At 45.9% G+C, this 8,562-nt stretch overlaps 3 non-coding genes across 3 annotated transcripts; all 3 read left to right on the top strand.

Annotated features, from left to right (window-relative positions):
* Positions 1 to 274: 274 nt before the first annotated feature.
* Trnak-cuu (transfer RNA lysine (anticodon CUU)) lies at positions 275 to 347 on the top strand. Its single transcript has one exon. It is a non-coding gene; the product is annotated as a tRNA-Lys (tRNA).
* A 6,615-nt stretch (positions 348 to 6,962) lies between these two features.
* Trnak-cuu (transfer RNA lysine (anticodon CUU)) lies at positions 6,963 to 7,035 on the top strand. The gene has a single exon. It is a non-coding gene; the product is annotated as a tRNA-Lys (tRNA).
* Positions 7,036 to 7,361: 326 nt separating this feature from the next.
* Positions 7,362 to 7,433, top strand: Trnat-agu (transfer RNA threonine (anticodon AGU)). Its single transcript has one exon. It is a non-coding gene; the product is annotated as a tRNA-Thr (tRNA).
* Positions 7,434 to 8,562: the final 1,129 nt, after the last annotated feature.

Below are 8,562 nucleotides of genomic sequence, written 5' to 3'. Positions count from 1 at the left end.
ACAGTTTTGTTGGAACAACCTCATCTCATTCAGGACCCGAGAGCTACGCGACAGGTGTGTGAGCGCAGTCGAGCATGTGTAGTGAATAATGGTGCTGCTAGCCACGTAGCATTTCAAGCAGATTTGATGCCTCTCGGACACAATTTTTATGTAATAGGATTCTAGCTCATTTTTGGCATTAGGAAATAATTTGGGGACATGAGGATCTTTTATAAGAGATCGCAGGTCGCATGAGTAACGTGTGACGTGTAATCCGTCTCTGCATGTTTAGGGAGCACGGCGACCTCAGTCGGTAGAGCGTGAGACTCTTAATCTCAGTGCCGTGGGTTCGAGCCCCACGCTGGGCGTCGCGGAATTTTGTTTCCACGCGGATGCAACCTACTCCTCTCTCGTGAGGCTTGCGTAATGGACGTAACGGGTTATGACGATGCCTCTCTGCGTATCAATATCAGAATGGTACTTGAAGCTAAAGTGATTCGTGAAGTAAAATAAATGTGTTATTCTGGAATTGTAGGTGTACATCGGTATTATTTGAGATCTGTAGAAATGCAGCAGCTGTGCTCCTTACACGCAAATAATGCTCGCTAAAGCGGTGCGTTTCCAGCTAAAGGGCTTCGATTCACTAGTCAATGACAACAATGTATCCGAAAATTGCGCCAGGAGGCGAATGTAACGAATGCTTGGGAAACAGCAAGAGGCAACGGCTGTGTAGAACGAAAACACAATTCCTTAGGCGTATGTGCGTTTCCAGATGAATCGTATGTAAGGAATACTTGGTCGTCAGTGACCGTGTGGCCTGACGGATCATTCGCTGCTCGGCCGCCGAGCCGGACGGACGTGTGGCGGCAGCGCTACGAGGGCTGGCGTAAACAGCGGCTGTGTGGCTGTTACGAAGGTCAGCAGTGCGCTTTGCTTGATTTCCATCTTTCAGTGATTTAAAATGACAAAATTAACTGTGGAAGAAGAGATACGGCTAGATTCACTTTTGATTGGACCTGCAAAAGACCAAAGGCTTTTGAGATTAAAAGGTGGCTTTCAGAAACAGTTAAGATCACAGGAGACGAAATTATTGGCGTTCATCTTTCTTTTGTTTCCAGTTCTGTCTTTTTGAAATTGATTTCCTCTGATTTGTGCTCCTCGATAGCTGACAAGTGTGGTGGCAAAATGAAATTTAATCATGTAGACGAAACCGTTAGTGACGTTCTTGTTTCCCATGCTGGGCTAGGCATTCGAACAGTGTGAGTTTTTGAACTGCCGTTCGAGGTTCCTGCCGGGGCAATTAATGCTGCTCTTCAGCCCTATGGTAGGGTTATATCTAATATTGCAGAAAAATGGTCGGAGCAGTATGTTTCCGGTTTTGAATGGAGTTAGATAGATTAAGATTGAGCTCTTAAGACACATCCCTTCTTACTTGAATATCTGTGGCCATCGCGCTCTCATAATTTATGATGGGCAGTCACGGACTTGTGCGTTATGCAACGCCACAGGGCACGTCAGAAGTGAGTGCAGTAGAAGGCGTGTTCCTCAGTTACCGACTAACGAGGCGGCTGCCCAGGACAAGTTGTCAGCATGCAAGTGACGTACGCTGCCGCGGCAGCTAGGCGGGCCCCCTGTCAACAGAATACGGCCGAGCAGGCGGGACCTTCCGACGCGCGCACGGAAACGGGAAGCACCGCGGGGTTGACTAACGATGACAATCAGAATCTGACCAGTAATGACGTCACTGAGGACGCACCGCGCTTGCCCTCTGAGTCTGACAACTCTTCCAACGAGCGACAAGCTTCATCGATAATACCTGAGGTAGACATGATAGAGTACGAAGCGGTAGTTATACACGAAACGGCCAACATCCCAGAGGGAACTACAGTGGATGGACATAAAGAGGAAATGATGCAACAAATAACAGACAACCACACAGATGACAGGACACCGCAGATAGGTTCAGGAAACCTCAAAGGAAAAGAAGGGGCGCAAGAAGACGAACCAATGACATCACCCATCTCACGTGTCGTAGAAACAGCAGCAACGGTCGACTCCGAAATTAACGGAGCTCAAAAATCTTCCGCCACGAAGGCGGAACAGGTGACTTCTCCTCGACCTTCCATGGAGTCCATGGAGTCGCCAGGAAGTTCACCAAAGGTTTCACTGACGATTTCACCGAAATCATCAAAAAATAAAAAGAGACGAAGAGCACATCAAGCTGCAGAGAATTTGGCCCCTCCTTTAAGAGAGCGGCTGAGGAAGATACAGGAGACCGAAAAGAAGGACGAAGATACACAAAAGGAAGCGGTCGGCGAGTCTTCGGATTGGAACAAGAAACAAGAACGGGCTGACACGCCACACAGAACATTTGAACCCTTGCGTGACAATACGACATCAGATATGGACAATGAAACCCGACTTGGACAAGGACACGGACACGACATCACAGCACCACGATTTAACTGTGCGGACGACAAGGAGGATCAGACCGATGCAATGGGGGCGGAAGGGGCTTTCGAGGAAGAATTTTTTTATTAAAAATTGTCACATTGAACTCTGAGGAAAGAAAAAAAGAAAAAAAAAAGGAAAACCTTCAATGGAATAAAAGTAAAATAAACTAACACTATGTATATCTAACCAGAAGTTATTGTACCCGGCTCCAATAACATGTCCTCTATTTACGGTCTTGTAGCGTCTCACAGTGGAGCATACATATAAAGCGACCACCCTCAACATAAACAAAATTCAGAGTCAAGCAAAGTTAGCTACACTGAAGGACTTTCTGTATCAGTCAGATACAGACATCGCATTCCCGCGGGAAGTTAATGTCAAAGAACTGTATGTTTCAGGGTACAAAGAGGTGTTGAATGTGGCTCCAGAAAACGCGTGTGGAACAGCCATCCTTGCTAAAGAAGGGATCGAGATGACAAACGTGTGCCTTTTAGAGTCGGGGAGGGGAATTAGCTGCAAAATTTTTAACACCACTTTTATAAACCTTTATGCACCATCAGGCAACAATGTGAGACGAGAGAGGCAGCCTTTTTTAAAAGTGACATTTTATTTCTACTCCAAGAAAACCCTGCAGAAATTGTCATTGGTGGAGATTTTAATTGCGTTTTAAATAAAAAGTATCAGCGACCAAATTTTAACATCTCCCATGAACTGCAGGCGTTGGTCACCAACATGAAGTGGTTTGACGCGTGGGAAATAAAATATCCGACACTGGTTCGCTTCACATATATCATTGGTGCTACACAGGGTAGAATCGACAGAATATATGTCACCCCCACTTTAGACACCAAAGTCTGTGTATCGAGGTGATACCAGCTGCCTTTTCTGACCACCTCGGAGTGAGGTGCAGCATCAAATTAACCAGGCAAAAATATTGGGGTCGCCTACTATGGAAATTAAATATCAACATCCTCCCTGAAAACACTCTAGCTTTAAAGATGCAAGAAACTTGGCAGTCTGTTTTAAGGATGCGTACTAAATATAGAACAACTATTGAATGGTGGACTATGGCCGCTAAGAAAAAGATAAGGGCAGCGCTGATATCTTACGCCAAGGAAAGGGCAATGTGGTCAAGACACACAATGGAGTTTTACTACTCTTGCTTAAGAGACCTTTACGACCAACCAATGTCTCAAGACGTCTTTATCAATATTAAAAACGTTAAAGCCAAAATGATAAGTATCAAGAGGGTACATTTGGAGGGATTACAAATCAAATCACACATTAGAACGACGGTGGAGGCAGAAAACACCTCCATCTACCACTTGATACAACACACAAAAAACAGAAGAAGAAATTTTATTATCAGCCTCAGAACGGAAGATAACAGAGTCCTGACAGAAGAAAGGGATATCTTAAATGAAGCACATAGATTTTTTCAGCAATTATATTCTGGAAATTCTACTGACGACAACTCAGTAGAAGAGTTTTTACAGAACTGCGGATTAGAGGCGGTTGTTACAGAGGAGGAGAACAGGGGTTTAACGTTAGACATTACGAATGACGAGGTTTCTGGTATACTCAAATCTTCACCTTCACGGAAGTCTCCCGGCCCAGACGGCCTGCCTGTGGAGTTTTATAGGACCTTTTGGCACCTAATAGGTTCCCAATTCACGGAAGTAGTAAATGACGTCTTGAGGGGAGAGGAAATTCCTGCTGCTTTCAAGGAAAGTGTAACTGTACTACTTCCAAAGGGAAGGAGTACGGACACGAAAGATATTACTAAAATGAGGCCGATCAGTCTAATGAACTCAGATTATAAGGTAGTTGCACGCGTAATTAAAGAGCTAATGGGACCGATTTTAGAAAAATTAATTGGATGCCACCAGACGTGTCTCCCTCGACGTACCATTTTTAAGACTGTATGTGAATATCGAGACATTATTTCTATTTTCTCATCATCGTCAGCGAATGGAGGCCTTGTCTTCATTGATTTTGCTAAAGCGTTTGACAGAGTCAACTACGGATATCTGTTCAGAACCTTGAAACACATAGGTTTCAATGATGGCAACTTAGCGGTTTTAATGAACATCGTCAGAGGCATACGGACCAAAATCTCGATCAATGGACAATATACTAATGAAGTATTGATATCTAGTGGAGTTCCTCAGGGAAGTCCCCTGTCCATGTTGTTTTATGTGGTTTCTCTGGAACCCCTTTTACGGCTTTTGAACACAACCTTAGAAGGCATAACAATAGCTGGGCTGAAGACGGTTACAAATGCATACGCTGACGATGTGGGAGTTCTATTAAGGAGCGATGATGACTGTGCCCAGCTAACGGACAAGTTATTGCTTTATAGTAGGGTAACCGGTGCGATGATAAATGAAACTAAAAGTTTCTTTTTAAATTTACAGGGTCTCGGCAATGTGCAGCTACCGTGGGCAAACAGGGTGGACCGTCACACTGCTTTTGGCATAACTTTTTACAGTTACCCCCTGAGAACAACGGCTGCTAATTGGAAACAGGTGTTAGGAAAAATCAGAGGTAGCTTAATACTTCACGAAACGGGAGACTTAAATATCAAGTAACGAAATAAACTAATAAACTGTGCAGTTCTTTCGAAAGCTGCATATATCGCTCAGATTTTACCTCCAGACATAGCGAAATCTATAATGAGCACAATCTGTCGCTACGTATGGAAAGGCCATATTTTTAGAGTAGCAGTAGGAACGACTACATCGAGATCCGAAAACGGAGGCCTAGGGCTGACAGACCTTCGGAGGAAAAACACTGCCCTCTTCACTAAAAGAACGCTAAAACTTATAGAGACGCAGCCGAACAGCATAACAGCCGCTCTATTAGACCTTCTTAAACCCGGAAGCATGCAGCCGCCAGTAGATGTTCACAACATAAATTACAACCTAAAGCATATTAAGGATTATTACGTAGAATTAAGCTACTTGACATGCATTTTGACAGACAAAAATAAGAGGACAAGTCAATATATAGTAGAGCAGTTACAATCACGCGAAAACCAAAAGGAAATGGAACTGAAGTATCCCAACAAAAACTGGGCAAAAATATGGACTAATATAAATAAAAAAACACTGACTACTGAAGTGCAAGCGTCATGGTACAGATCTGTCAACAACACCATTAGTACCAATGAAAAATTGCATTCAATAGGACTACACGCAACCAACGTGTGCCAAAAATGTCACAATTTGGACTCCTTAAAGCATCGCTTCATCTGTAATGGATGCAAGAATATTTGGAATGACATTGTGTTGCAAGTCGCTTTTCTCAAACGGACCGATGGAAGGGAGATCACGCTACACGATGCACTCTTCCGAGAAGAAGTTTCCATTCCACCACAAAAAACAATGTCATCTTGTGGCTATTAGGAAATTTTGTCAATTATGTTGTCAACAACAAAGGTAATGACAATCTACAAGAATATCGAGAATATATGAAAGATGAATACTTCAAAATATACCGGAACAAAGACCATAAAAAGAAGTTCGGGAATATGATGCAAATTTTGTTTCAGAAACAAGGCATCGGTTAATACCTAAATAATATGAAATCGACGGAACACGATAGACTGCCAAAGTAGGGGATTGCTGTTGGGGGTGAAATACGGTGGGGACTTCGTGTGCCCCGGGACCGCTACGGTAGCCGCAAAGGCCTCAACACAAACCCGAAAAAGCATGTTTTCCCAAAAAGTAAGGGGAGTCATGCCACAGCACAAGAATACTAGGGAAAAACTATTCTAATGAATAAGACGTGCAGCACTGAAGAAGTTTGTCTGGTCCCTTTGATACCACAAACCAACCAACCACTGAAGAAGTTTAATTTCCTGTCTTAATGTTACTTTTGCTTCTCTCTCATTTTTGTTTAAATTCTGATGAAAAAATGTTTTGCCTTCCGTTAATGCAGTCAACAGTATAATTTCACGGTAATCTATTCGGATTACAATTTTCTAACATTGTCTACAAGATGCAATTCCGTTTCATAACCCATTAACAAAAAAAAATTGATTAGGCGTCGGACTTCGGATCCGAAGATTGCAGGTTCGAATCCTGTCACGGTCGTGTTTTTCCAATCCTGCAAAAGAAACATACCGTTTTAGTGTAGCTATTGAGCAGTACGAAATCGTCTGAATGTTGCTGTTGTCCATTTCCTGCTTGTAGATGCGCTTGAGATTGATACGCACACAACAAGAACGGTGTTATCTAGCGAAATGGTCGCCAGAGTGCCGTCACCGCGAGTTTTGGCTTGCACTTGCACATCTAAGACAGCGTCGGGAAGTAACCCGTTCGGCTTCTGAGTCAAATCAAATACGTGTTAATTTTGACGCCGCTAGCGGTGCAGGTTTTCATGCAATTCCTGTACCTCTCAGAAATGATTATGAAATAAAACTGAAGTACGTGACGTGTGACGTTAGGAAAACATTAGGCAGCATGGACCACCCCACCCAAACGAGTACTGTGTGACGTGCGACCCGGCACGTAGTCACCGAGGAAGCCCGGTTAGCTCAGTCGGTAGAGCATGAGACTCTTAATCTCAGGGTCGTGGGTTCGAGCCCCACGCTGGGCGGAGCGGAATTTTGTTCAGCTGCAGATGTAAATTACCGTGTTTCTGATTAATGTGACGTAATGGAGATAGCAATTTAAAACTTTGCCTACGTCTCCATCAGTCGCAAGGAAACTTTATCTGAAGGTGAAGGTGATTTCGTAGACATGTGTGTAAGACATGTTCTGAAATGTAAGTGGAGTTGGTTGGAGAGCATATCGGTTACGTGTGAGATGTGTAGCCAAGCAGTAATGGTGCGCGCATAGTTGGTAATATGAAGTGTAGTCAACTGAAGCCTGATGATGCAGACGTCGGTAAGGACGAAGTACGCAAAACTTCCGCTAGGAAGCGCCTCTTTAGCTCAGTGGCAGAGCTCTGGTCTAGTAAACCAGGGATCGCGAGTTCGATCCTCAAAGGAGGCAAACGAATTTTGGAAATCAGTTGCGCGTCGTGGATATATAGCAAGCAGTATCTGGAACGACGAGCAATTAGCGACAGGTGTTTTATTTAGAATTACTCTCAGATGTGATTGAGGCGAATGGCGCAGATAAAGCATTTGCCAAAGCGGTACAGCGTACATCTCCGGCGGTACACCGCAAGGTTACTGCCCTTCGATTGTGCCATTCCAGCACTAATCGAAGTGCTAGGTGTTCCAGGTACCAAGCAGCCAGCCAGCCAGCCGAGCAGAACCGTAGCGGTCCAGCAGTAGCAGTCCCGGTCCCGGCCTGCAGCAGCCAGCCCAGCAGCAGCAACAGCCCCGGCCCTGTCCGCGGCAGCAGCAGCTGCGGCGTTCCTGCCTCCCGCCGTCGCCGTCCGACCCTGGTCTTCGGCCGTTTTCGTCTTCCTCCGTCTTTGTCTTCGTCTGTCCCCAGTTTGTGTCCTTTCCTTTTCGTTCTGTGCGTTATTGTTTCTCCCTGTCGTCATGTCCGCCCCCACCACCACCGTCATTATATCCACCACCGCCATAGTTTACACTTCCCCTTCCGCCACCTCCACCACTATAACGTGGTGGGCCCAGTCCCACCCCCCTCCTTCCATACCACCTCTTCTCACTCTCCCTTCGCCCTCGCTCTTTGTCGCCCCCTCTCCGGCTTCTTCCTCCCGCTCCTCTCGATCTGATCCTTTCCGGCTAATCCCCCAGCCTGTCACTGCAGCTCCGGCTAGGGTGGTGGCCCGTCGGGCCACTGTCCATGCCCAGCTCTCCTCGTCGCCTTCGCCATCACCGCCGCCACCGCCACCGCCGCCACCGTCATCGTCGCCTTCGCCTTCACCGTCACCATCTCCTGCGCCGACTGCTGCGTCCACGCCGGGACCAGTCCCTTCCCACCACCCTCCTATAGCTCCTGTCCCTCATATCACCACCTGCCCTACTGCCGCCATAAAACGCCCTAGTGCCGTCACCACCTCCTCCGCTTCCAAAAAGGCTCTGCCCCGCCTACCTTAACCCCCCCAGGGTGCCATGGATGTCTCCCCACCTGGCCCTGATCCCTCCGCCTCCTCCCCCTCCTACTCCTCCTACTCCCTCTCTTTATACAAATACCTCCTCTCCCC

The sequence above is a fragment of the Schistocerca serialis genome, chromosome 7, assembly GCF_023864345.2.
Source record: "Schistocerca serialis cubense isolate TAMUIC-IGC-003099 chromosome 7, iqSchSeri2.2, whole genome shotgun sequence".
Taxonomy (NCBI): Eukaryota; Metazoa; Arthropoda; class Insecta; order Orthoptera; family Acrididae; genus Schistocerca; species Schistocerca serialis.
The sequence above is the reverse complement of the archived record's forward strand: the minus strand, read 5'-3'. Positions and strand labels throughout refer to the sequence as shown.